Genomic DNA, 26858 nt, shown 5'->3' with positions numbered 1-26858 from the left:
CACTCGAGCTATGGTGAACAAGATTATCCTCAGTGATAAACTCGCCACATGTATGATGGAAATCTAGCTCCCAACCTTCTTGGGATGTCCTGGGCAATATATCTGTATGTATTCCTCGATTGTGAGACTGCTCCGTGTCCTACCCTGGGAATGTACTACCTCTCCCCTTCGGGAAAGGCCCGTGATAAAATAGATATCCTCCACTTCTATCCTGAGTGGCATTTGGTCAATCATAAAGGCATCCTCCTCGACATCCCAATAATCAATGAGCATCTCAAGCAGACGTGTGTTTGCTTTCATATTCGGCAGTTTGAAGAATTTAAGCAAACCACATCCCCGTAGGGCATCCAAAGCTTCAGGATCGTTCATGACTTCATTATCCACCGCTGCATGCTCTCTTTCTCGCCAGGTGACCAGCATTCTGAGCAAAAAATGATTTTCAACCATTAGGTTTTTGGTTAAAAATGTTCACGGCGTATACGCGGGTCACTGTGCACACAGTCGCGTATAGGGCCCGCGTGTACGCGAGTTTCATATTACCAACCCGCGTATATGCCGCAGTGAAATTTTTGGCAAAAAATTCAACGGTGAAACATCAATTAAAAATCTTAAAACCAGTCACAATCAATTGCAAGCTAAGTATAAGAGTTACCTGGAGGTTTTTGATGAATCTGAATGGTTGAACTTGGTGTATGGGAAGTTTGCTCCTTTTGCTCCAATTCTTTGCTCTCAAACTCAAATGGTAAAAATGGTGAGTCCAAAATCCCTTTTATAGGTTTTGAAAATGCAAATTTTTTTCAAAATTTTATTTTGTTTGGCCTCATGTGACTTTTAACTTGGGAGCTTGGAATGTCGAGAATGGTTTGTTTTTCAGGACATTTTGGACATTTTTTCGACAGTTTCGAGACGATTCCATGACTGCTGACCCGTCATGGCAAGTATCGTTTTCTCACTAGCATATAGGTTAGGGACACTATTTTTCCGTTGCATTATGCATACTAGCCTACATTTTCCAATACATCTGCCATAGGGTCGACCCCATCGTGTTATGGTTCGTAAGCCATCTTCACTCGCCGATTCTTTAAATCATGACATGATGGTAAAGCCATCCTTTACATGGGCATCGTAGTTAGCAACTCACTGACATTTGTTTCCCATGCTGCTCCGATTTGAGTAGGCTCGGGAGTCCTCTGTAGTCTCGCCATGACTTATGCATTGAAGACTCATTCCTCTTTGCTTCTTCGCTTCGTTCTGGCCTTATACCCTAAAGGCTCCTTTGAGTTGAGTTGTACTACTGCATTGCATGTTGACCACTTGCACCTTTTGGCCTAGAGCCGGCTTCACTTGGACTCGTGTTTAAGCCAACTTTTGACCATGACGACTGCAAAATCAACCTTGCATACCTTTGACTTCTGCAACTTGACACACCTTGACCCGTGGAAGGAACACACCTTTGAGTGTCACTGACCAGTTTTCACCTCCCTGCATTGAGCATAGGAAAGTTCCATTCCCAGGAACTAGATCATCTCTTTCACCGACACTCGTTCTTTCCACTATACCATAGCATTCTTTTATTCTTTTTCAAGCTTAACAGAAAAAGACAAAAAAAATTAAATATTCCAAAAAGAGCGGGAACGGGACAATGTTTCCATTTATTGTTGGCAGCTAGAGTCAGTCATGTCGCCCTTGAACAAAGCACTCAAAGCAAAGTCTCCTCCATTTGGGCGGGATTTAGTTTGACTTAGGTACGCCTTAACCTTGTTATTGAGTCAGTTCTCCCCCGATTGGTTATCTCTTCCAATCATATGGAGGGTTCATTCGTGCCTCTTGCATGACGAACTTATACAGAGTCATCATATGCTGCCACATAGTCACATTGAGACGTGCTTTTGTTCAAGGGAAGTTAGCCTGAGTCGGCCTCTCTGCGGTGTCTCTTGACTCATTTTTCAGTCGGCCATCCCTGGTTGTCAGTATCAAGTTTATCATCACATCAGCTATATTGGTCCTTTACTCGTGCCGGTTTGAGAAGGTCTCCATTGACTTCTTGCTGGCGGGTCTTGTCCCTATCGACGACGACACCTTGCTTTGAGGACAGGCCTAGAGCTGCACCCTCGCCCTATTTTCATTATTGATAGGTCACCTTGTGCTCAGCATCAATCTGTATCATGGGTCTTTGACTGAGTGGTTTCCCTTGTGTTTGACATCAGCTTACATTATCACACATTGGGATTCGTGCGGTACCTTGGTTTCCATTTGGCCCTATTGGTGGATACCTCACCTCTATGTCAGCTTCCATTATTGGTTGGTTCAGAGGGTTTCTATCGTGCGCTAGCCACATCTTGTGTACGCTGGAAACGTACTTTGGTTGGGTTACTACATCTCTTTCATCCGATTCCTTCCACATTATTGGCCTACGGGTTACACTCGCGCTAGATTGATGAAGGATGCCTTAATGCCTTCCTTCTAGCAGATCTTTCCCTATCGATTCCAACTCATTGCTCTGGGGCAAAGATCTAGAGTCCATTTGGAAGTACCTTGGGGTTTGCAGTCATTAGTGGCAGATCCTTCGCTATCGACAGTGGGAAACCATCATTGTCTCCTGATCGATAGATTCTTACAGGTGTTCGACTCCAGCTCATCTATTCACACTTGTTAGATTGTACTGGGTACCTTGATGCTCATTATCATTATCGGTGAGTAGTCTCGCGTTTGTTAACGGTATACATCAACGACCGGTAATCAAACGATTTCTCACATGGTCAACTTCAGATCATTTATTCCCATGGTGTAGAAATGTACCACGGCGATCGGTGAAGACCTCAGGTTGTGTCAGCATTCATTGGTTCACTTGACAGTTGCTCTTGTTGCTGCTAGTTGATACCACTCCACCTTATATGTTGCAGTTAGTCATGGCGACATTCTATATGCTGGCACCTGAGTTTGTAGTGTAGTACCATCCTATTCCATCATGTTCAGTTGGTACCTTTTGGGATCAGTCTTTGATATCAGTGATCCGTTACATCCTTCAGCATCATTGACAGTCTTATATGTGATATTCAGACATGTACTTGTTCGATCATGATCAGATGATCCATTATGTATTTTCCAGTCATTTATACTTGTATACTTAGTGGATCCGCTTGTACTTGATATGCGGACATGCTTTACTTTTTCTGAGCATGGGTATGCCCACCTCAGACAGTGTTTCTTTCTAATCTCCTTTTGTGGCTTGACAGGCAGAATTCTGGTGAAGTCCTCCTCGGTTTTTGACAGATTTCCTTTCCATGTACTTGCTTAATACATTTCGGCCATCATGTACCCCTTCTGACCTCATATATTAGGGGGCATCTGTTATAGCTCCAAATCTCACTCTTATGGTTTGTGATGCTGCACTCATGGCCTAGGGCAACCCCTCCTTCCAGACCTGGTCCCAAAATTTAAAAAACAGTGTTTTATCCCTTATACGCGACATTGCCCTGAGTTAAACGCGTGTATACACGGGTAGGCATATACCCAACCCGCATATATGTATTAAAACACTTAAAAATATATAAAACTCCTTAATTTCGGGTGGAGATCGCGGGTTTTACCTGCTGATCACCTGTTAGTGCCCGTGGCCCAACTGTTCCCAACCAACTCCCAACTAAAAAACTACTTTGGGAGAGGTATAAAAAGACCTCAATGGGAAGCCCTAAAGGAGGAGAGAAAAGAGAGAAAGGTTATTATGCTGAGATTTTTCCCCTGACCAGGTCTGAAGACCCTTGTGCCTTCTGCACTTCCCCCATTTGTACAGGAAACCCTTGTTTCCTTGTGTGTTGATGTTCATCCACTACTTGTGACATCATGGAGTAAGTCATGGAAGGAGTTTGTTAAAGGCTTGAGGCTGGACGAATCCGGAAGGAAGCTTTGCTTGGAGCCTGCGAAAGGTGACTCAGGTGAAATTATTCCTTTTCTGTACTTTATTTGTCTATAATAAAAGAAACACATGTCTTGGTTCCTGATATAAATCTTCTTAATGTTTATGATATTCATGTTGGAATTCATATGTGAATGGTTGTTTAAAGTTCATAACTAACTACCTTTCTTTATAACATGAAGATGGTTTCTTTATAAGGTTTTGTCCATATACTGCTGTGTTCTTTGGAATTGGTTGTTTTGCAGGACAAAGGAGCAAGAGGAACTTGAAGAAGGGTTTGGACCCTAAAGGACCTTCTCAAATGTAGGACCTAAGGTACGCCCCCTTATCATAGAATTTGCTTATAATAGCATAATGGCTATGTGAATGTGTGTTTCTCTGTATAGACAACTTTCAGTCTGCTAGGGTTTCAACCCAAAAGCCCTAGGGGAACATTTCCCTTAACAATAGTGAATTACTTAACAGCGGGAAAATTTCCCAAACATCTGACATCCAAAGAAAGGAAATTGATTGTGCAACGTAGCACTCATTTCTCCTAGATCAGAGGATACCTTTTCCACATCGAAGCTGATATGCACATCCACAAGTGCATCAGGGAGGATGAAATTTATGATATCTTAAAAGCCTGCATGATGGACCTTGCGGTGGACACTTTGCAGACCACAGAACTGGACATAAAATTCTACAGATGGGCTACTTTTGGCCCACTATTTTTAAATATGCTAAGAAATTTGTCCAGGCATGTGATAGTTGCAAAAGGATGGGTCACCTTGGCCAATCTAATGAGATGCCCCTCCATCCACAGCTAGTGATAGAACCCTTTGAGCGTTGGGCATTAGATTTCGTTGGGCCATTCAAACCACCATCCAACTAGAAAAAGTATATATTGGTTGCAATGAATTACATAACTAAGTGGGTGGAAGTAGTAGCGTTACCAAGAGCAACAGAGGAAACTATTATTAATTTTCTTTTTGAAATTTTTGTGCAGTATGGCTTACCTAGAGAAGTAATTATTGATGGGGGGCCACAATTCATGGGTCACAAGATTGCTGCTACACTGAAAAATCATCACATCACACATAGAATTACCTCTCCGTATCACCCGTAGGCGAACGAGCAAGTGGAGAGCACCAACAAAGTTATCGAAGCTATTCTAACAAAGACTGTCTCATCACATTGACGAGACTGGATTGCTCGACTGCCAGAGGCCTTGTGGGCGTATCGCACAACTTGGAGAAACACTACTGGATACTCACCGTATCAACTGGTATTTGGTAAGGAACCCATTTTTCCCATAGAATTTGAGATACAAACACTAAAGACAGCCCAGGAAATAGGATTGGATTTAACTGAAGCCCAGGTTAATAGGTTACAGCAGATGAACGAATTAGATGAAATTCGGCTACTGGCTCTACAACGTATGACACTTATTCAACAGCAAAGAGCCAAATGGCATGATGCCCTGATTAAGAAAAAGACATTTCATGAGGGCGACTAGGCACTTCTTTACGATTCTAGGTTCCAAGACTTCCCTGGCAAACTACAGACTAGATGGTTAGGCCCCTATGAAATAAAGCAAGTACACAACAATGGTACTCTTACGTTGGCCAACATTGATGCGTCCAATTCTTCTTTTAAAGCAAATGGGAATCGGGTGTGCCTCTACCAAAAGCCACTTACCAAAGAATCTTTCTATCAGCAGATATGTGAGGACCCCACCATGCAAGTTTTAGTTGCAGAAGGAAATCCTTCGGCAGCTCCATCTTGATAAATTTTATTTCTTCTCTGTAAAATATGTAAATATGATTGCTGATTTGATTTCTTTCCTTTTTTTTCTTTCTCTCTGCTTGTTTTGCTGTTCAATTTATTGAACAACACTTTCTTGCTTTTTGTCGTTTTGCTGTTCAATCTATTGAACATCACTTTCTTTTCTTTTGTGTTGTTTTTCTATTCAATTTATTGAACAACTGCTGTTCAATCTATTGAACAACACTTGCTTGCTTTTTATCGTTTTGTTGTTCAATTTATTGAACAACTGCTGTTCAATCTATTGAACAACACTTTCTTGTTTTTATCGTTTTGCTGTTCAATTTATTGAACAACTGTTGTTCAATCTATTGAACAGCTGCTGTTCAATCTATTGAATAACACTTTCTTTCCTTGCGTTGTTTTGCTGTTCAAATAACTGAACAGCTGTTGTTCAATATATTGAACAACTCCATTCAATCTATTGAACAACACTTTCTTTCCTGTGCGCTGTGTTGCTATTCAATTTATTGAACAATTGCTGTTCAATTTAGTGAAAAACTGTCGTTCAATCTATTGAACAACACTTTCTTTATTTCTGTTGTTTTGTTGTTCAATCTATTGAACAATTTTTTTTCATTAACTTTGTTGTTCATTTAATTGAACAGCTGTTGTTCAATCTATTGAATAGTTACTGTTCAATTTATTGAACAACACTTTCTTTCTTTTAGATTGTTTTGCTGTTCAAACTATTAAACAGCTGTTGTTTGTTTAATTGAACAACTTCTGTTCAATCTATTGAACAACACATTTTCTTTTTGCGTGGTTTTGTTGTTCAATCTATTGAACAACAGTTGTTTAATCTATTGAACAACTGCTGTTCAATCTATTGAACAGCTGTTGTTCAATCTATTGAACAACTGCTGTTCAATCTATTGAACAGTTGTTGTTCTATCTATTGAACAACTGCTGTTCAATCTATTGAACAACACCTTTTTTCTTTTGCGTTGTTTTGATGTTCATTTAATTGAACAGCTGCTATTCAATCTTTCGAACAACCATGGTCCAATCCAATTGAACAACAAAATTTTTCTTTTGTGTGATTGCTCTTCGTTTATCTCAGCCCCATTTTTCTTTTGTTTTTCATTTCATTTTCTTTTCATGGCATGAAGTACACTACTTTTACAAAGACAAAGAATTTATGGATTCTATTGAAAGGAGTTAATACCATTAACGTTATGATCTTTAACATGACAACTTCTTGATGATAGATTCTTTTCAAGAAAAGGGACACAGTTATTTATATACTACTTTACTATATCGTTTTCTGTTGTACATGATACTGATTGATAATCTTAAAAACCATGCTGGTTCCACCCTTCCTGGTTATAATCTTCTCTATCCATAACAAATAATAATATGGGTATACTTTTTTTATTGACATGTTCAACTTCTTCCACCATCCCTACTCTTAAGGAGTATTGAGCCTCCCTCTATTTATCACAAAAATGTGTAATAACAACAAAATTTTGTTTTCAAATGGAGGAGAGGGGGTATCATTACGAGCCAGCCCACCATGTTCATAAGGCTATAGCAAAGTGACATTCCCACTATGGCCACCACACCAGGGTTATGATCCATTGGATAGCCAAAATATCCTTGGAACATGAGGTCTCATCATGAGCGGCCCGATCACTTTTGCTACATCCCAATGAATGGCAGTGTGGTTATCTGGTTACCACGCCAACACACTAATCTCTTCTGTAGAACAGCATTGGAACTCTCCATTTATAAATTGAGGATCCTAGCTCATATGGGTTAAAAAGCAACCCTGTTGAGGTTATGTACGTCTGCTAGCAGCAGAGGCTCTGCTTATGGTATTGAAGTTATATCTTATTGTCAATTACTACTATAATACCCTCTTCTTATTCTTTCTTTTTATCAGAGAAATTATTTCCTTAATTTTCCCCTGTTTTGAACTGTTATGCATGAGATAATGTCTTTCGAGCAATCGTATCATTCTCGGCTAGAATACCATCAACAGAGTACCTTTTTGGCATATTGTTGTCCTTTTCTTTTTCACATAACTTATCATCAACCCAAAGCATCCTATCTCTTATTCATAACTATCGTTACACACTCCGCTCTCATTATAACCATACCTCTTGCTGTCCTATCATTGATATGCATACTCTGCTTCATTTACTGCCATATTGTTCATTCCCTTGCCTTGTCATCAAAACAACACTTTCCCTGTCTACTCGGTCATAGGCGACCTCTCTTTTAAGGAGGGGGAAGGATTTCCATTATGCCTTTGCATGCGCTATATTTATTCTGCTTATTCGACTTGATATGTTGTTGTGATATCCCATGATCAAATGACATGTGGCAGTATGCTAGTCCTTGAATTAATATTATTAATTCTCATGGAAATTTCGCTTAATATCATGGAATTTAGTTGTTACATCTACTTGTTGTTCTATTTCACCAAAGCAAATTATGTTCTTTGTTGTTTTTTTTCTACTGTGTTAATCCTTGAAATTGTAAGACGGACATTAAAAGAATTTGAGCATTGTGGGTGGAAAATCAGTTCGCCGAGAACCCTTAGTGTTGGAGATGTCTGACAGAGCCAGGGAAATTTTGGAGCATGTAGGATGGATATCATATTTTACCAGACTTCAGGCCTCTAGTGAAGAAATCACTATCAAGTTCTTACAACACTTATAGAATGGAAAGTGCATAGTAAAAGGAATAAGAGTAACAATATCAGAGGCTGTGATAGCTGAAGTTTCCAGGCTGTCAACAGAAGGAGTAGAATGGCCTAAAAAGCACATAATGTTGGATTACACGATGGAGATTTTTAGAGATGCAGATGAGGAATTAACACGAAAAGTCAAGGGCATTCAACCATCCTCTCTGGGAGAACCACGGTGCGAATTGGCAAGTGTCGGCCAGAATTAAATCACCTGTGATGGTCATTGGGATGTGGTAAAACCACGACAACTTAAACTCTTAGTTGTTTTAAAGCATACGTTCACTGTCAATTTACCATTTTTCTTGAATTCGTTATTGCATGACACAACAGATAGAATAAGACGGGCTAGACATCCTAAGGCTATAGTTAGTCATCATCGTTTGATCAGACTAATTGTTAGTCATAGTCTAGCCCAACAAAATTTAATTTGGGATAATTTTATAACACCGCTAGAGATATGGATAAACCCTGTAGTCCAAACCCTTGAAACCATGGAAATTGAACAACAGAACCCTGTTCCGAAGAGGAAGAGGACTTCTCATTCAAAAATTGGACCTAATAAGCGCAAGTAGTCTGCGAGGTTGAACCCAATCCAAAGAACGTTTGTATATCCTCAGGGTAGCACCGAACGACTGGCGGAGCCATCCAATCCAATTAATGTACAGGACTCTGAGTCAGAACATAATTCTGAGCCAAAACCTTAGGAACAATGCAATTTTGAGCCAGAACCAGAGAAAGAAGGTAATTCAGAGCCAAAGTTGGAGGAAGAATGCAATGCTGATCCTGAATAGGAGGAAGAAGGTAATTCTGAATCCGAACTCGAGGAAGAGGCAATTCGGAACAAGAACCTGAGGAAGAACATAAGTTGGACTCAGAACAATAGGAAGAACAACATTTTGATGTTGAACCAGAAACTGAAGCAGGGCCTCCTCAAACACCACTGACGAGCCCCCAAGATGATTTCTTGCAAGACTTTGAGGAAGGGATGGCCCAGGTCCTAGAAAATTTAAATGCATACATGCAACCTGGAGGATCACTTGATCCAAACCTCACTGAAGCTCAATCCTCAGAAGATTTTGGTCACACAAAAATTTTGCCTTCCACAGAAGCTGTACATTGGGAAGAGGAAATGGACACGGAAGTAATGCATGAATCTGATAACCAGTTAGGTGACACGGTTATATTGGAACATAGCCAAGACAAGCATAGGAACCCTTAGATATAGATGTTATTGATAAACCTGTTTCTATAAAGGATGCTCCTTAGAAAAAGCGAGTAGCTCCTTAGAAGTATTTCAAATCTCATATTTTTAAAACAATGTAGGGATGAAAACCTCATTCCAAATTTCACCATAACCATCCCCTTAAACGTGGTCAAAACATTTCGGTCTTCAATAATCTTAGTAAAACCCTCATCAAAAATGAAATCAAATTTACCAGAGTCCAATTAATTAAAATTTCTGAAAAACTTCTAAGCTTGCATCTCCAGCTAGCATCAACTCTTTACTTTGATCTCTGGCAAAACTTAGATGCCTTCACCTTCGCCAAAGCTGAAAGGATTTTTTATTATAACTTAGCAAAGAAATCTAGAAAACTTAAAAACCTAGGAAACACTGACTTCAACATTAATTCTACAACTCAGACGCAGAAAATAGGCCATGAATATGACTACACTTACCAACACAGCACTAGCAAGCATTATGATGCCACCATCACGCAGTTGGACAGCTTGAAAGCACAGGTTACAACTAATGTCATGCAGCCTGACAACCTGACAACACAGTTTGAATTTAATATCATAGGGGATGGCAACGAATATACCACTCCCATCACACAAGGCGCTCTCTCCAGCAAAGAAAACAACACGCAGAAAGAAAGCATTAAATGTGATTACAAGAGCCATCACAGTTCGCAATGTGGTGGTACCATCTCGCAATTGGATAGCCAGACAGCGTAGATTGTAGCCGATAAAGATACACTCATGCAATTAAACAACCAGACAGCGCAAGGGAAAACTAAAATTGCAGAAGACAATACGCAGAAAGAAGACATCGATGATATCCAACACTGTGCTCCCATCAGACATCACGCTCTCACCAATACTCAGGTTATTTATACGCAGATAGACAACAATGATCACGGTTCTCTTGGTCAAAACCATACCACTTTCACTACGCAGGTTGAAACCAACCATTCTTCATGCAATCCAGACCCTTGCAACCTTTCGGTGCAGGAAAAATCCAGCGACAACAAATCAATTAAAAACTCAACAGTTATCAACCTCTCAAATCTAGCATTAGATGACAACTTGAAAGCGCTGCTAGAAAAAGGCCTTAATTTTGCTTTATCTCCAGTGAAAATACCTGTGAATGATATCATAAGTAACATTGAGGTCATCATCAGAAACATAGATCAAAATGTTGTAGAAGAAATAAGACAGGACGTCGCCAGAATTCTCAGAAATGCCAGAACTCCTCCTAACAACATGTCCAAAGAAGAATCCATAGCTTTAAAAAACATCAAGAAGAACAAGGACATCACAATTTTAAAAGTAGACAAAGGAAATGCCACTATTATTATGGATAGGACAGATTATGATAATAAGATGGAAGAACACCTTAACAAAAGTGGCTGCTATAGAATTCTAAACAAGGACCCTAGCAACAAAATACTCCGCCTAGTTAGTAAAAAAATCAAAAACTCCTCTCTTGATTCTACTATTAAGAACAGGTTAATACCCAATAGCACCATCATCCCTAGAATTTATGGTGTACCCAAAATCCATAAATCTGGAATTCCTCTGAGACCCATTGTGAACACCATAGGATCACCCACTTACTGGTTAGCAAAATACCTTGCAAACAAGCTTAGACCTTTATCAGGTAACACTCCCTCTTACATCAAAGATTCTGCATCTTTCATAGAATGGATTAAAACCCTAGAAATTAGTGACAATGATCTCCTAGTTAGCTTTGACATAGTGTCTCTCTACACTATGATTCCAGTAGATAAAGCCATGGAAGTTTTGAAGAATATTATAGACCATGAAACTGTAGAACTAGTAGGCATTTGCCTTAAATATTCATACTTCAGTTTCAAAGGTAAAATCTATGAGCAAACTCATGGAGTTGCCATGGGTTCTCCTTTATCTCCACTGATTGCCAATTTACACATGGAACAGTTTGAACAAATGGCCCTTAAATCTTTCCCCTTTACCCCTGATGAATGGAAAAGATATGTAGATGATATTTTCACTAAATGGAGACATGGTTTAGATAAACTTAATGAATTCTTATCCCACTTAAACAGCCTCTCAGAACACATTAAATTCACTATTGAGATTGAAAAAGACAACTAACTCCCCTTCCTAGATGTCCTCCTTACCAATAAAAATGGCAAACTAAGCGACCAGGTCTTCAGGAAACAAACTCACACTGACAAATACCTTCACTCAAATTCCCACCACCATCCAAAGCAAAAAGTCGGTGTCATCAAAACCCTAGCTACCAGAGCTCAAGAATCTCTGACCCTGAACGTTTAGAAGAAGAACTTAACCATCTCTACAAGGTCTTTATAAATAATGGCTATCAGAAAAACATTATCCAAAAAAAATTAAAGAATCCACAACCAATACCCAAAAAAGAAAAACTCTAGAAAACCCTAGAATCTCCTTACCCTATATTAAAGGAACCATAGACAAAATTGCCAAAATTCTCACCAAGCATAACATTATGGTTGCCTTCACACCCCCTAACACCATCAAAAACACGCTAGATTCTGCCAAGGACCTAATAGACCCAAAAAATCACAAAGGAGTATACTCGGTTCCTTGCTCATGTGGCAAAATATATATAGGTGAAACAGGGAGATCCTTTGGCATTAGGCTAAAAGAACATATTAATGATATTTCAAGAAATAGGTCGGAAAAATCAGGTCTAGCTGAGCATGCATGTTCTTCCTCACACTATATTTGCATGGAACAAGCAAAATTAATTCACAAGGAAGACCATTATTTAAAAAGAAGGGTGAAAGAAGCAATTGAAATCGAAAAATCTTCCAATAACATGAATAGAGACGACGGACTAAAGTTAAGTAACACCTGGAAACCCCTATTAAATAAAATAAAAAAACAATAAACTAAGATTTACACACATTCATTAAAATAAATAAATAAATAAATAAATAAAATATAAATAAATAAATAAATATTAATATTAATATTAATAAATAAACAAAATTATTTAATTAATAAATAGATAAATATAACCTATCATAGCTAGCTCCCTATCTAACTCTCCTTTAAATAAAATTTAACAAGATCACATAATAAATTAGTTAACATGAAAATTCAAAACTAATCTTTAAAATTATATACATTCTAGTAAAACAATTAACATATAGCTAAGGATCTTAAACAGGGAATATAGATTTCAAAAAAATAAATAAAAATTAAAAATTAAAAATTAAAAAATTAAAAATAATAAAATAATAATAATATATCTATATATATATATATATATATATATATATATATATATATATATATATATATATATATATATATATATATATATATATATATATATATATCTATATCTATATCTATATATATATATATATATATATATATATATATATATATATATATATATATATATATATATATATAAACAATAATAAAACTAAATAAAATTAAATAAATAAATAATAAATAAAATAAATACTTATTTAAATAAATAAATAAAATAATTATTAATTTATTAATCATTTGTAATCGGACTACAAAAGAAGACATCAAAAATCTTTTTCAATAACTATTAATAAGCTTTGTAATTTCACGCTTTCTCTTCTCAAATACAAATCTCATTGCCCTGATGATGGACTCACTAAGCTAGTCTGAAACGTTGGTTTCAAAACTGTTCACAGGTTTTTCCACAAAAATAAAATAAAAATAAAAAAAAACTAAAGAAGTTGAGGAAGAAATACCAAAAGCTTCAAAAGACAGTTAGAAGGCTACGTCGAAAATTGAAAGAAACTGCAAATAGAGAGGCCCAAAGCACTACTCCTGAGGTAGTCACTGTGGCCACACAAATAGAAATATGTGAGGGCAGGGCAACAGAAACCCAGACCGAACCTATTTCTACTCAGACAGTAGCCACCCAAACAAATTTGCATGCAGACTTAATGGATACAATTGTTCAGACGGAGGGTTGGTCCTCCCACAATAAAAGAACTCAGACGGAGGGTTGGTCCTCCCATAATAAAAGAACTCAGATCAAGAGTGTACCCTCTCACAGCACAGGCACCCAGACAGAAGAAATAATCAATAACGCTCCATCATGTAGTGATCATATTCTTTCAGAATTACAAGAGGAGTTGGCACAAGCCCAGCTTGCTTTAGAGCAATGTCAGATGGAGACAGTTCCTCTGCAAAGGTATCAGGAGTTGCAAAAGAAATGCAGAGAATTGACCATAACTGAGAATGAAACTTTTGATAAGTTCAGATAGGAGGAAGAAAAGCAGAGGAAAATAAAAGCCAAGCTAGATAAGGTCGTGGGCTAGGTCGATGCTATTTGCTCTTTATACTCTGATGTCTTATCTTGTAGGTCTCCTGCCACAAATTATGCTCTGTTTTTATTAGAAAGATATTTGATGTTGAAGATTAAAGCTGTTAAGGCTGGCAAGTCAATTGAATTGAAGACAACTGATGAATTTATAAATTGCTATAAGGAGCATGGGATAAAAGTCCAACATCTACTCTATGAATTCTATTTGCACAATTTTGTATTACAAGGGGAGGTGGATAATAATCTTAGTCCTTTTGTTGGGGATATTCAGTTCCAGGCCTTTATTTCTTTTGCAGTAAACCAACTCAAGTGGTCTAAGGCTTATAACACCTTTCAAATAAAAGAACATGGATTGGATTTGTGGGTAAGGAGTGAACCTACACACCCCTTGCAACTTTTTATTAAACACAAAAGGCTCATGACACAGGAGGGTGTAACTAAGATTTTGGGGCCTATACATAAAGAAATCGTGCAAACGGGAAGGGAGTATTTCTTATCCATTCAAGAAAGATCCTTGATTGCATCCAAGCAGAGATGGATAGTCTCAACCAATAGTGTCAAGGACAGAGAACCGTTTAATTATAGGAATTTTAAAGTTGTCGCAGGCCATTTTGTCACTTACAGCAATATTATCTTGAGGGAAGGACCATATTGGTTGGGATGTCGATTTAGGAGTCCTATTATTTGGTACCCACCTGAAGGATACCGTTCTGATTATGAGTTGCCTGAAGGTCATGAAGGGATAGCTTTTGCAGATTTAATACAAAAGCATGGTTTTAGGTCAAATAAAGAAAAAGTCTTTCCTGCTTACTCTTTAACTGCATTACATAATAACTATTTATGTTCACGAGGACATGAAACAAGGTAAGCAAGGGAGAATGTTGGGCCGTGCAATAGGTATAAATTTACCCTTGATTACACTATCTTTTTCCTCCTTTTTATGCATTTTGTGCCATGACGTAATAAGGTTTTGATAAGATTTCGATAGAAAATGAATGCAACTACTTTTGATGCGATTTGACTGACAAAACTAACTTTCGTTGTTTATTATGCAGAAATTGGCAAAGGGAACAACTGTTGTTCAAAAGATTGAACAGCAAAGGCTAAACAGAGGAAACAGCACACGTCTTGTGTGGTCAAATCAAGAAGTAGATCAGGAGGATCAGCGCAAGATAGAAAGATTGTCTGATAATAGCATTTAGTTGTGAATTCCTCAGGATCTCCTGATCCTGAGGAATCACATTTATCTCTTTTCCTCTTTGGCTATAAGAAGGGAAAGACACATAGAATAAGGGAGAACTTTTTTGTCGTTTACTTCAGTTGTAATTTTAATATACAAAGCGTTATTCTGAAAGACATTGTGCTGTAATGACATTTGGATTTGATGAATAATATATAATTCGCATTGTTGTTCATTTACGAGATTCTGAAGTAATCAAGCAGTAATCACTGGTGGCTTGGGCCCAGTCACTGGTGGATTTCACTATTGTTCCTTGTTTTATAGTTTACCTTTCTGCAGTTTAATTACTCTGTTTTATAGTTTTATGATTGATTTACTTTCACTATTGTTGAGTTTGTGTGTTCATTGCATTGGTTCTTATTTATGTTGATTGTTTCATTTATCTAATATCGTGGATTGATTTGATTGATAGTTAAGAATCATTTCTTGTTAATTGAATGCTAGAGTTTTATTGATTATATCAGATGTATTACTTTTATGCATAAGCCTAGATTCAGCTGAAAGAGCTCTATTATCATTAAGGTGCATTCGGTTGATGTAATTGCAGTTAGAACTTTCAATTAAGATTGGATTGTGATTTCGATTAAGATTGAGTTTTGATGTTTGAATAAGTTAATTTCCTTGAAGTTATAAGTTGGTAGTTTATGGTTTGATCCGTTTACTCTTGTATTGAAATCAATAAGTTATTTTAAAGTATTACTCTCTGTAGATTCAACGATTTACATCACTTGCACATATTGTGTACACTCTTGAAATAAAAAGACTTACCCAGGTTGATAATTAATGTGAGGCATTTAAGAGTTTTAAAAGGCACCTTATTTGCACCCAACAACACCCTCACACTTTGATCTTCACCTCCTTATATAGTTTTAGCCTTTTTCAATACCTCGGGTCAAAACCATAGTTATGCCAATGGTATTCTTTGACGGGATAAATATTCTTTGTCATGCTCATTACTGTGGGCCAATACCAGGGTAGGAACCCCTAGTATTCTTTAACCTCAATTTTCTATCCCATATGCACTTTTCCTTCTGTGAAACTGTGTGCATATGTAAATGCTCCTTTTACGCTGAGTACCCTTGTGTATATGCTACTTGGACTAGGGTAAACAATGTATACAACTTAAACCATTCTCTTTCCTTAATTTCTTGCTTCTGATATGTAATCCTTTGCCCCATCATCTTGTTCGTTTGTGCCATTACTTTGTTACCTCTTAAGAGACTTGTTACAATGTGAGTTTCCATCATACATCACTTCTGAACTGATTCCTTTGAACTTCGTTGCATTTGTCACATTTGTAAACACAATTTCCATGCATTCTGTCACATTCTGTTTATACCTTTATCAAGTAGTCCATTCATCAAATATGTTTCTATCAAGGAAAACACTGACAATCTCCCTATCTATCAAGGAGAACAATAACAATCTCCCTATCTCAATATTTTGATTCTGAATTGTAAACGTTTGACCATCATTTTGTTCCATCATTATGTCACCTCTGATATCTTTGTTCCATCATTCTGTCACCTCTGATCTGACCTATAGATTCATCTAGTTACCATATACTTGTTCTGTTACGAGTGAGTTTCCATCAAGGACAACACATGCATCATAATGCCAATAATCTCCCCCTTTGCACTTGATGGCAAGTATGTTGGTGTTTGGTCACCACAACCTGTAAATAACATCAAGATACTCTTCAAACACCAAGCTACTCTCCAAACACCAAGCTACTCTCCCCCTTTGACATCAAGGGAAAATGTCTTACCAATATTAAATGAAGACTTCCATATCTAAATTGTTGAATATGAACATTGATCATGCTCCCCGTAGGCACATGTTGAATTCTCCCCCTTAGTATATGTTGAGATGCACTATACTGCCCATGCTCCCACTGAGCACATGCAGAGTCTGCGGAAATATTTTTGAAAAGAATAACATGACTCTATAACTCAACTATGTGAGTATGACCTTCCTATCACTAATGACTCATACATACATCAATCTCCCAACCATGTGGGGATACATATTTGACACAACCACCCAAGCAAGTGGGATTACATATTTGACATGATCTCTAAAGTCCTTACATGACTAAATATAATAATTATTACATCATATATCTTTACATGACCCTTTCATCAAATGATATACATGATTTTATAACTAAGACCAAAGACCTAAACAAGATCATGATAATTATCAGCAACTTTCATACACCATATATGATCTGCACCATAAGTATCTGTCAGCAACATCAAGAGTAACAACTTGTATATGTCCATCATCAATTCGCAAGATAAGATAATGTAACTTTAATATCATCAACCTATGACAAAGTATGCCGCATATAGATATCAACTCATCCTCTTGATCTTATCAAGATCAACTTGCTCTGTTTCCTTAGTAGAAAAAGCCTTAACATATCCTTCCATGAATGAACTAAGAATATGTCATATCTCCAAGCAGTAATACAAAACCATTCACATCATTTCATATGTATGTGAAACTACTGCAGTCATCATCTATGACCCTAACATCATCATCGTAGCAAGAACTGCATGATATTTCCATAAGAACCCTCAGTATATCAACCATGTATCATCACTACGCAGTTTTCTAACATCCCACATCTGATAGGCATCAACCATGATAATCAACATATGTGAGTATCAAACCTATCATTATAAAGTAAGAAGTCATCATCATTATGTGATTAAGTAGGCCATGTCTCCGAATACCCATGTCTTCAAATAGCTATGTCTTCATGAAACCTACAATAACACCATTCTCTTGGCCAACCAACAATATTTACCAATATGCAACTTAAGTAATCATCCATGTATCTAGCATAATGTGTATCTAACTTCTCATCAATGAGAAAAGAAAATCATGACCTCACAGTCAAACTTTCTTGATATCATCAAGATCAATAATCCTCAACCAATATACCATGTGAGATCCAAGAACTATAGGAATCCTCATCCATAACTGCACCATATGAAATCTTTGAAGGCATGATGACAACAACATACTTAACATCATCAAATAATGAAGATGTGTACTCAAGATTTGTTCTTCTCCTTGAACTTATGAAGATTACCATGTAAGTAACATAACTATATGCATCATCAAAAGAGTCATCCAAAAATCTGATCAGAAGTGTCAAAACAACTAACTGGCTCAAGCAAAGTATTATCTGTGATTTTGTCATAGGCAATTCAGGACCGCAACATAGCACGATGTATCATTTAAACACTTCAGCAACATACACATCATCACCATCATTATGTACCAAGGACTTCTAGTCATAATGCCAACAATGCATTATTACAATCATATCATATTCTCCCCCTGAACCTGTGCCAACTGTTCACTGTCAGATCTGAATATTGCATATATCAATAAGAATCATCAAGGCATCATCATCAACTAGTTATACATCTAGTCATCAACAACTTATGAGGGTCAAAATCACTTCTAAATAACATCCAGAGACTGTAGTCATCAACCATCAAAACATGAAAAGACAATTGATAATTGTCTGAACCATATCAGACCTTTTTCCTGAGTCTATCCCACTGCTTATTCATCAAACCAACATATACGCAACTGTGTAGTTTCAAAATAGCATATATACGCTACTTGTCTTCATAATATCTACGTATGAGAATTAGAACACTGAAATTTCATACTTTCAGTTCCTCCTGAGTCTGTTCTAACTGTACCTGGTCCTAGAACTTTTGTTGAAGCATCAATTCCAAGAATATCATTATCATGATGGACCTTTATTAGAGACTCCATTTTTCTGTTGTCTCCAGTCATGTGATGAGCACATCCACTATCATCTTTGTCTTCGAATGAGAAGAGAGCAAGATCACACCTTATTTGATCTTCCTTTTCTTGATTCTTGGTGGATTCATCTTTTTTAGATTTTTTGATATAAATATGCTTATTTGATTGCTTACCATATTGTCTACGATGATCCATAGACTTGTCCCTGCATTCTTTCGCTATATGCCCAAAATTGTTACAAGAGTAACATCTTATATGTTTCATATTCCTTCTATAGCAATCAGTGGCTTTGTGACCAAACATATTGCAAGAAAAAACATATCCCTTAAAGAGCAACATATAAAACATTCAACATTATTCATCAGAGGAAAGAATCGATTAACACTTCCATAGTTAGGAGTAATTGATTTTCTTTGAAGACTTTCTTTCCTTGGTTGTTGATGGGGTTGACCTCCTATCTCCTTGTTGAGAATTTTAGATTTTTCATTAGAATTCATTGTCTTAGTCTGTGAGCTAGATTCACCTTTAACAGTTTCATGAAAACCAAGACCAGATTTGATGGCAGGATACCTTTGACTACTAAGAATATTACCCAAAATCTTAGTACTATCTTGAAATTGTAAAATTTTGTCCATTTCTTCTAATTTACCTTTTAAGATATTTACCTCAACCTGATATTTCTCTTCCTTTTACAGATACTTCTTCTTCATGATTTCTTCAACTTTTATTCCTTATTCCACTTGTTGCCTTAGTTTGAGAACCTCATTTTCTTGTTCGTCAAATGCTTGAAGTAGTTCTTCATTCTTATTATTTGAATTTTCAAGATCTTCTTTTAGAGAGACGACCACAGCTTCAAGATCTTCAGAGTAACTGGTTCTTTCTTTTAGTTCCTTGGTTGTGGTAGCCTTTTCATTCACATCACTTCTCAATGATGTTACTTCATCCTGCAACCTTTGACATTGATCTTCCTTTTCCTTGAACTGCATCCTTATTTTGTTTCCTTCCTCCAACTGAGCTTTTAACCTGGTAACCTCTACTTTGTAGGTACACTCCCTTTTGTCAAATAGATCTTTGTGATCTATAATTTTATCTATGATCCTTTTAACATATGTCTCTATTAGATTTATTTCACTTTCATGCATAAGAGAAAATTCAGGTGTTTCACTATCACATTCATTATCTTCAATATTGCATGAACAGAGAAATGTATCACCAGAGGACCAAAAATTAGTACTTGATAATTGTTTTGCTTGTTCATCTTCAATCTAAGGTGATTCTAAATATGAACAATTGCTTCCACCTAATAGCCAATTGTCTCTTCTATTGTCACTATTCCTTTGAGATGTCTTCTTCTTAGGTTCTTTCTTCTTTTTCTTCTTTCCTATTGTTGCAACGAATCTCCTTCAAGCAATCAAGCTTTTACCAAAGGACCTGCTCTAATACCAATTGTTTGGAAAAATACTGAGAGGGGGAAGCTGAATCAGTATTTACAAATCAATAACATTTTACATTTCATATTCAGATTTCTATACGTGACTTTACTGAATGGAACCTATGTGTGTACACAACTATTCTTAAGAAAATTAGCGTGTATCTAGTGAACTTATAATTAAGTTGATCCATCATATGTTTATCTTCAACTAGTGCATTAGTACTTTATTAAAAATTAGATTTACAGTAACCATGTGCCATAATAAAAAGATAAACCATCACACATAAGCAACACCCATCAACACCAAGATTTAAGGTGTAAACCCAATGCAAGAAAAAAACCACCTGTTGTTGTTGTCTCTGTCTTCTTTTTAATATAAAGAAAACATTGTTTACAATCTTGTACTGGCACAAAATCATACCAGTATGTAGGAACCCACCTATAGAAGGCCACAACCTTCTCTCATTCTCCATCTTCTACGGGAAGGGAGATACAACCCCCTGGCTCTTGTACTGGCTAATATGTTTACCAGTATGTAGGTGCCAGCCTACAGAAGGCTACCACCTTCACTCATTCTCCAACTGCTACTGGAAGGGAGCTTCAACCCCTTGATCTAATCACCAGCTACTACTAGCAGGAAGCTCTGAATTTCCTCACTGAAGGCTCCAAACCTTAGCATCCTCCATGGACCACATTTCATCAAATTTTTAGATCAATACATAATAACTTATAGGCCATGTTTCATCAAATTTTCATATTGGACCCATTATCAACAATTAAGCTCAATATCAAAAATTAAACTGTAAATCATCTCAACAATACTTTCATTTATCATTGATACATCTGAATCAATAAATCACTGAAACCTAATCATCAATCTCTGAATCAATATGCAATCAATCAATCTTAATAGTCAGATCACTATCACCAGAACACAAAGCTGGTCCCAGAACACTGCATCGACAACCAGAACCAACTGCAACCTCAAAAATCATATGTCAGAATGTATACGCTACTTCAATGAAGCCAACCTACATGTATGCACTACTTTCTGTAACCCAACCTGCGTATACCTCTAAAGATACTAAATCATAAAACCTCTGAACCAAAAATTGTACCAACCAATGAAATTATAGAGATCTAATGCCATATTATAGAGTTCTAAATAGATAGCAACAAATATCACCCTTCTTACTTAATTAATTAGTCAACCAGACTCAATCTCCTTATACAATCAGTTTTACTTCAAATCTAATGAATATATCATTGAAAAACAACAGTAAACCAACAACATTGACCAGATAGATCAGTCATTTATGGACAAAAAGCCCTTCCTCTACATATGCTACTTATAAGTGCCGAACCAGCATGTATACATGCCTTTGCCATGGTGAACCAGTGTATAGATCTGAAAATAATAACTTATAACTTTGCAGCTATTCCAGACTTCAGATATACCCATATCATAACATTTAAAGGAAAAAACATTTGCTAGCACTCAGATCTAGCCTATCCATTATCAGCTCACATAATGATAAGTCATTTTAGGTCTTATGATCCTAATCCATCATTAGATATCATCCATCATCAAACACTTAGGTGCATTCTTAGTTCAGATCAAGCAAAGCATCAATAAACCATTGTTGGGTTGTGTTATATTCTTTCCATGACTAACCTACGTAGTGAACCAGGGGGTTAGAGGGGGGGCGGGTAGCCCCCCTCTACGGGGTCCGGGGCAGCGCCCCGGGAAATTTTTTTTGGACCCTATATTAGGTTGGGCGAACCTACCTATGGTTTTCGGTCCATGGTTTTGGACACAATGGTTTTCGGTCCATGGTATTGGATGCTTTGGCATGTATAAATATGTATTGTAACATTGAAAGGAACATAATGAAAAATCAAGCTAGTAGTCCTGGTTTTGGGATCCAGGGGAAAATCTCTGTGTATATGTGTTTTATGTGTTATGCTCTCGCATTGTTTACTTTTCTGTGATTTAGAATTCGTATGCAGGTAATTTCTGTACGGGGTTAAAACCTACATTTGGTATCAGAGCTGTTTTGGCTTCAAGGGGATGCCTTTGTTGCTGAGGGGTTTCGCTCGGGCCTGTGGTAGACCCTGTTCAGTGGGAGATCTGCGAGATCAATTCTGGTGTTGAAAGAAGATGGCGAGCAGTGGAAAGATAGAGATTGAGAAGTTTAATGGTCAGAGTTTTGAGCTGTGGAAACTCAATATGGAGGATCTGTTGGTGGATAAAGATCAGTGGATCACGGTAGATCTAGGTACTAAACCAATGGGAGTGACCGATGAAGAATGGAAGAAGTTGGATCGGAAGGCAAAGAGCACAATATGATTGTGTGTATCAGATTCAGTATTGTTGAATGTATCAGGGGAAGCTACGGCGAAGGCTTTGTGGGACAAGTTAAGGACTTTGTACCAATCTAAGTCTCTAGTGAATAAACTGTTCCTGTGGAAAAAGCTTTATAACCTGAGGATGAAAGATGGAGACTCGGTGACAGAGCATCCGAACGCATTTAATACTGTGGTAAGTCAATTAGCGTCTGTTGATATTAAAATTTCAGATGAAGATAAGTGCATCAGTTTGTTGTGTTCTCTACCAGATTCGTGGGATAGTCTGGTTATTGCAATAGGTAGCAATGCAACTGCTTTGCAGTTTGATGAAATAGTCTCAGCCTTGCTGACGGAGGAGATGAGACGGAAAAATATGGAGAGACAGAATGGTGATGCCTTGTCTGTACGAGGACGGTCCCAGAATAGAAACAAAAATAAGTCATCGAGTGGGAGATCTAAATCTCCAGGAAAACCTGTAAAGGTGGTGTGCTGGAAATGCGGAAAGGAAGGGCACTTCAAAAGGGACTGTAAATCTAAATCTCCTGATAAAGGAAAGGGATCTGATGATGCTCCTTCTGCAGAGGCGAAAACCACCTCAGATGAAGGTGGGGATGTGTACTTGGCTTCTTCAAGTACACATGTAGATCATGAGGCATGGTTGATTGACTCAGGTGCATCCTTTCACTTCACTCCCCATAGAGAGTGGTTCTGCGAGTATGAGAAATACGATGGTGGTGATGTCTTCTTAGGAGATGATAGGAAGGCTAGAAACATTGGTCGCGGGAAAATAAAGTTGAAGTTGCAAGGTGGAAGGGTTAGAACACTTTCGGGTGTTCTGCATATTCCTGCATTGGCCAGAAATCTAATTTCTGTAAGCAAGTTGGATGATGCAGGTGTAAAAACAGTGTTCGAGAAGGATACCTGCAAGATGGTTCGGGGAGCACTGGTATTGATGCGAGGAGTTCGGACTGGAACTCTGTACAAGCTGCAAGGTAGCACTATTGTTGATGGGTGCAACAGTTCTGTGGTTCCTGAAAGTGGAGCTGAAAATCTAGTGGTCTCTGGAGAGAAGACCATGCTGTGGCATCAAAGGCTTGGACATATTGGAGAGAAGGGCCTTCGAATATTTCATGGTAAAGGTATGGTAGACAGTATGAGTAATAGCTCTCTGGATTTTGATTTCTATGAAAACTGTGTATATGGGAAGCAGAATCGGGTGAGTTTCCCCTCTGGTGCTAAGAGGGCGAAACAGATATTAGAGCTTGTGTGCAATGATGTGTTTGGACCTGTGAAGATTCCATCACTAGGTAAGTTTGTGTACTATGTATCATTTCTAGATGACTTCTCAAGGAATACATGGATATATTTCCTTAAGAAGAAATATGAAGTCTTTGACAGGTTTAAAGAATTTAAGGCTCTGGTGGAAAATCAGACAGAGAAGAAGATAAAGGTGCTGAGGACAGATAATGGTGGAGAGTTTTGCAGCAAGGAATTTGAAGAATTCTGTAAGAAGTGTGGTATAGCACGACAGAAGAATACTCCATATACACCTCAGCAAAATGGAGTTGCAGAAAGAATGAACAAGATGTTGATGGAAAGGGCAAGAAGCATGCTCAGTGGTGCCAGGTTAGGACAGGAATTCTGGGCAGAGGCGGTGGATACTGCATGTTACCTGGTCAATAGGTCACCTTCATCAGCGTTGGAGGATAAGACTCCACAAGAAGTATGGACTGGTAAGAAACCCTCTCTTTCACATCTGAGGGTATTTGGATGTGATGCATATGTACATGTTCCAAAGGAGAAACGAACCAAGTTGGATAGTAAATCTGAAAAGTGCATCTTTATTGGGTATAAATATGGTTTAAAGGGTTATAAGCTTTGAAACCCAGTAACAAGGAAGGTTGTGTATAGTCGAGATGTGGTGTTCAGAGAGGTGAAAGATGTTATTAAACATGAAGTCCAACCAAAGGAACCTGAGAAGATAGAGTTTGAGCTAAAGGAGGAAGAATCAGACTCTACAGCAGAGGAGGAATCAGAAGATGAAGAGCCACAAACTCCGGGTCTGAGAAGATCAGTTCAAGAAAGAAGGCAGCCAGAAAGGTATAGTCCATCTGCTTTCTGTTCAAATTTTGCTTTGTTTGTTACTGATGATGATCCCAAAACTGTGAAGGAAGCAGTGGATTCAAAGGATGGAAAACTCTGGAAAGAGGCCATGGTTGATGAAATGGCATCTTTGCACAAAAATGAGGCTTGGGATCTGGTGGAGTTGCCGGCTGGAAGGAAACCATTGGTAGCAAATGGGTGTTCAAAAAGAAGACAAATGCAGAAGGGAAGGTGGAGAAATACAAAGCTCAGTTGGTAGAAAAAGCTTATTCCCAGGTGCCGGGAATTGATTTTGGTGATTTTTTTCTCCTGTTGCCAAGGTAACTTCTATTAGGTTACTTTTATCTGTTGCTGCTGCTTTTGATTTTGAGGTAGAACAGATGGATGTGAAGACAACATTTCTTCACGGGGATTTGGAAGAGGAAATCTACATGAAGCAACCTGAAGGCTTTGCGGTGAAGGGTAAGAAAGAACTGGTATGCAAGTTAAAGAAGTCTCTGTATGGGTTAAAACAGTTACCAAGGATGTGGTATCAGAAATTTGATACATTTATACGAGGACTTGGCTTCACCAGAAGCAAAGCAGATCACTGTGTGTATTTTAAATTAATTGGTGACCGTGTTATTTATCTGGTCTTGTATGTGGATGATATGTTGCTGGTTGGAAATGACAAAGAAATTATCTAGGATTTGAAGACCCAATTGTCCTCCAAATTCGACATGAAAGATCTTGGTGTTGCAAACTATATTTTGGGCATGGAAATTAAAAGAGATCAGGCAAAGAGGAAGCTCTGGTTAAACCAAGGGAAGTATGTCGAGACAATACTGCAGAGGTTTAATATTCAGGATAGTAAACTGGTGAAGGTTCCTATTCCTGTGGGTGTGAGGTTATCTGCTGAACAGTGTCCCAAGACACAAGAAGAGGAAGAGGACATGTCCCGTGTTCCATATGCAAGTGCAGTCGGTAGCCTGATGTATGCAATGGTCTGTACTAGACCAGACGTTGCACATGCAGTGGGAGTATTGAGCAGGTTTATGTCAAAACCAGGGAAGGAGCACTGGACAGCAGTGAAGCGGGTTTTCAGGTATTTGCATGGCACTAGTGATTATGGTTTGTGCTACCAAGGAAGACCAAGATTGGACAGAGTGTTGGATATTCGTGGCTTTGTTGATGCAGACTGGGCTGGAGATCTGGATTAGAGAAGATCTACAAGTGGGTATGTGTTTAACCTATTTGGAGGTGCAGTCAGTTGGATGAGTAAGAAACAATCTGTAGTGGCACTATCAACTACAAAGGCAGAATACATGGCAGCCACTCATGCAAGCAAGGAAGCAGTTTGGTTGCAAAGATTGTGTTCAAGTATGGGGTTAGTACAAGGAGCTATAAGAATAGACTGTGATAGCCAAAGTGCAATTTTCTTGGCAAAGAACCCTGCTTATCATTCAAAGACAAAGCACATTGATGTTCAGTATCACTTTGTGAGGTATATGATAGAAGACAAAAAGGTGTTGCTGGTAAAGGTGGACACTTTGAAGAATACTACAGATGCATTGACAAAATCTGTGAGCTCTGAGAAGTTCTCTTGGTGTAGAGAAACAATGGGCGTTTCAGGGCTAGAAAAATGATTAAGCTCTCCTATGGCCCCCTGTGGAAAGAAAACAACAAGTGGGAGATTGTTGGGTTGTGTTATATTCTTTCCACGACTAACCTATGTAGTGAACCAGGGGGTTAGAGGGGGGCGAGTAGCCCCCCTCTACGGGGTTTGGGGCAGCGCCCCGGGAAAATTTTTTTGGACCCTATATTAGGTTGGACGAACCTACCTATGGTTTTCGGTCCATGGTTTTGGACGCGATGGTTTTCGGTCGATGGTATTGGATGCTTCGGCATGTATAAATATGTATTGTAACATTGAAAGGAACATAATGAAAAATCAAGCTGGTAGTCTCGGTTTTGGGA

Source organism: Pinus tabuliformis, chromosome 9 (genome assembly GCF_031772625.1).
Source record: "Pinus tabuliformis cultivar Carrire ecotype Pingquan chromosome 9, CPIR1, whole genome shotgun sequence".
Taxonomy (NCBI): Eukaryota; Viridiplantae; Streptophyta; class Pinopsida; order Pinales; family Pinaceae; genus Pinus; species Pinus tabuliformis.
The sequence above is the reverse complement of the archived record's forward strand: the minus strand, read 5'-3'. Positions refer to the sequence as shown.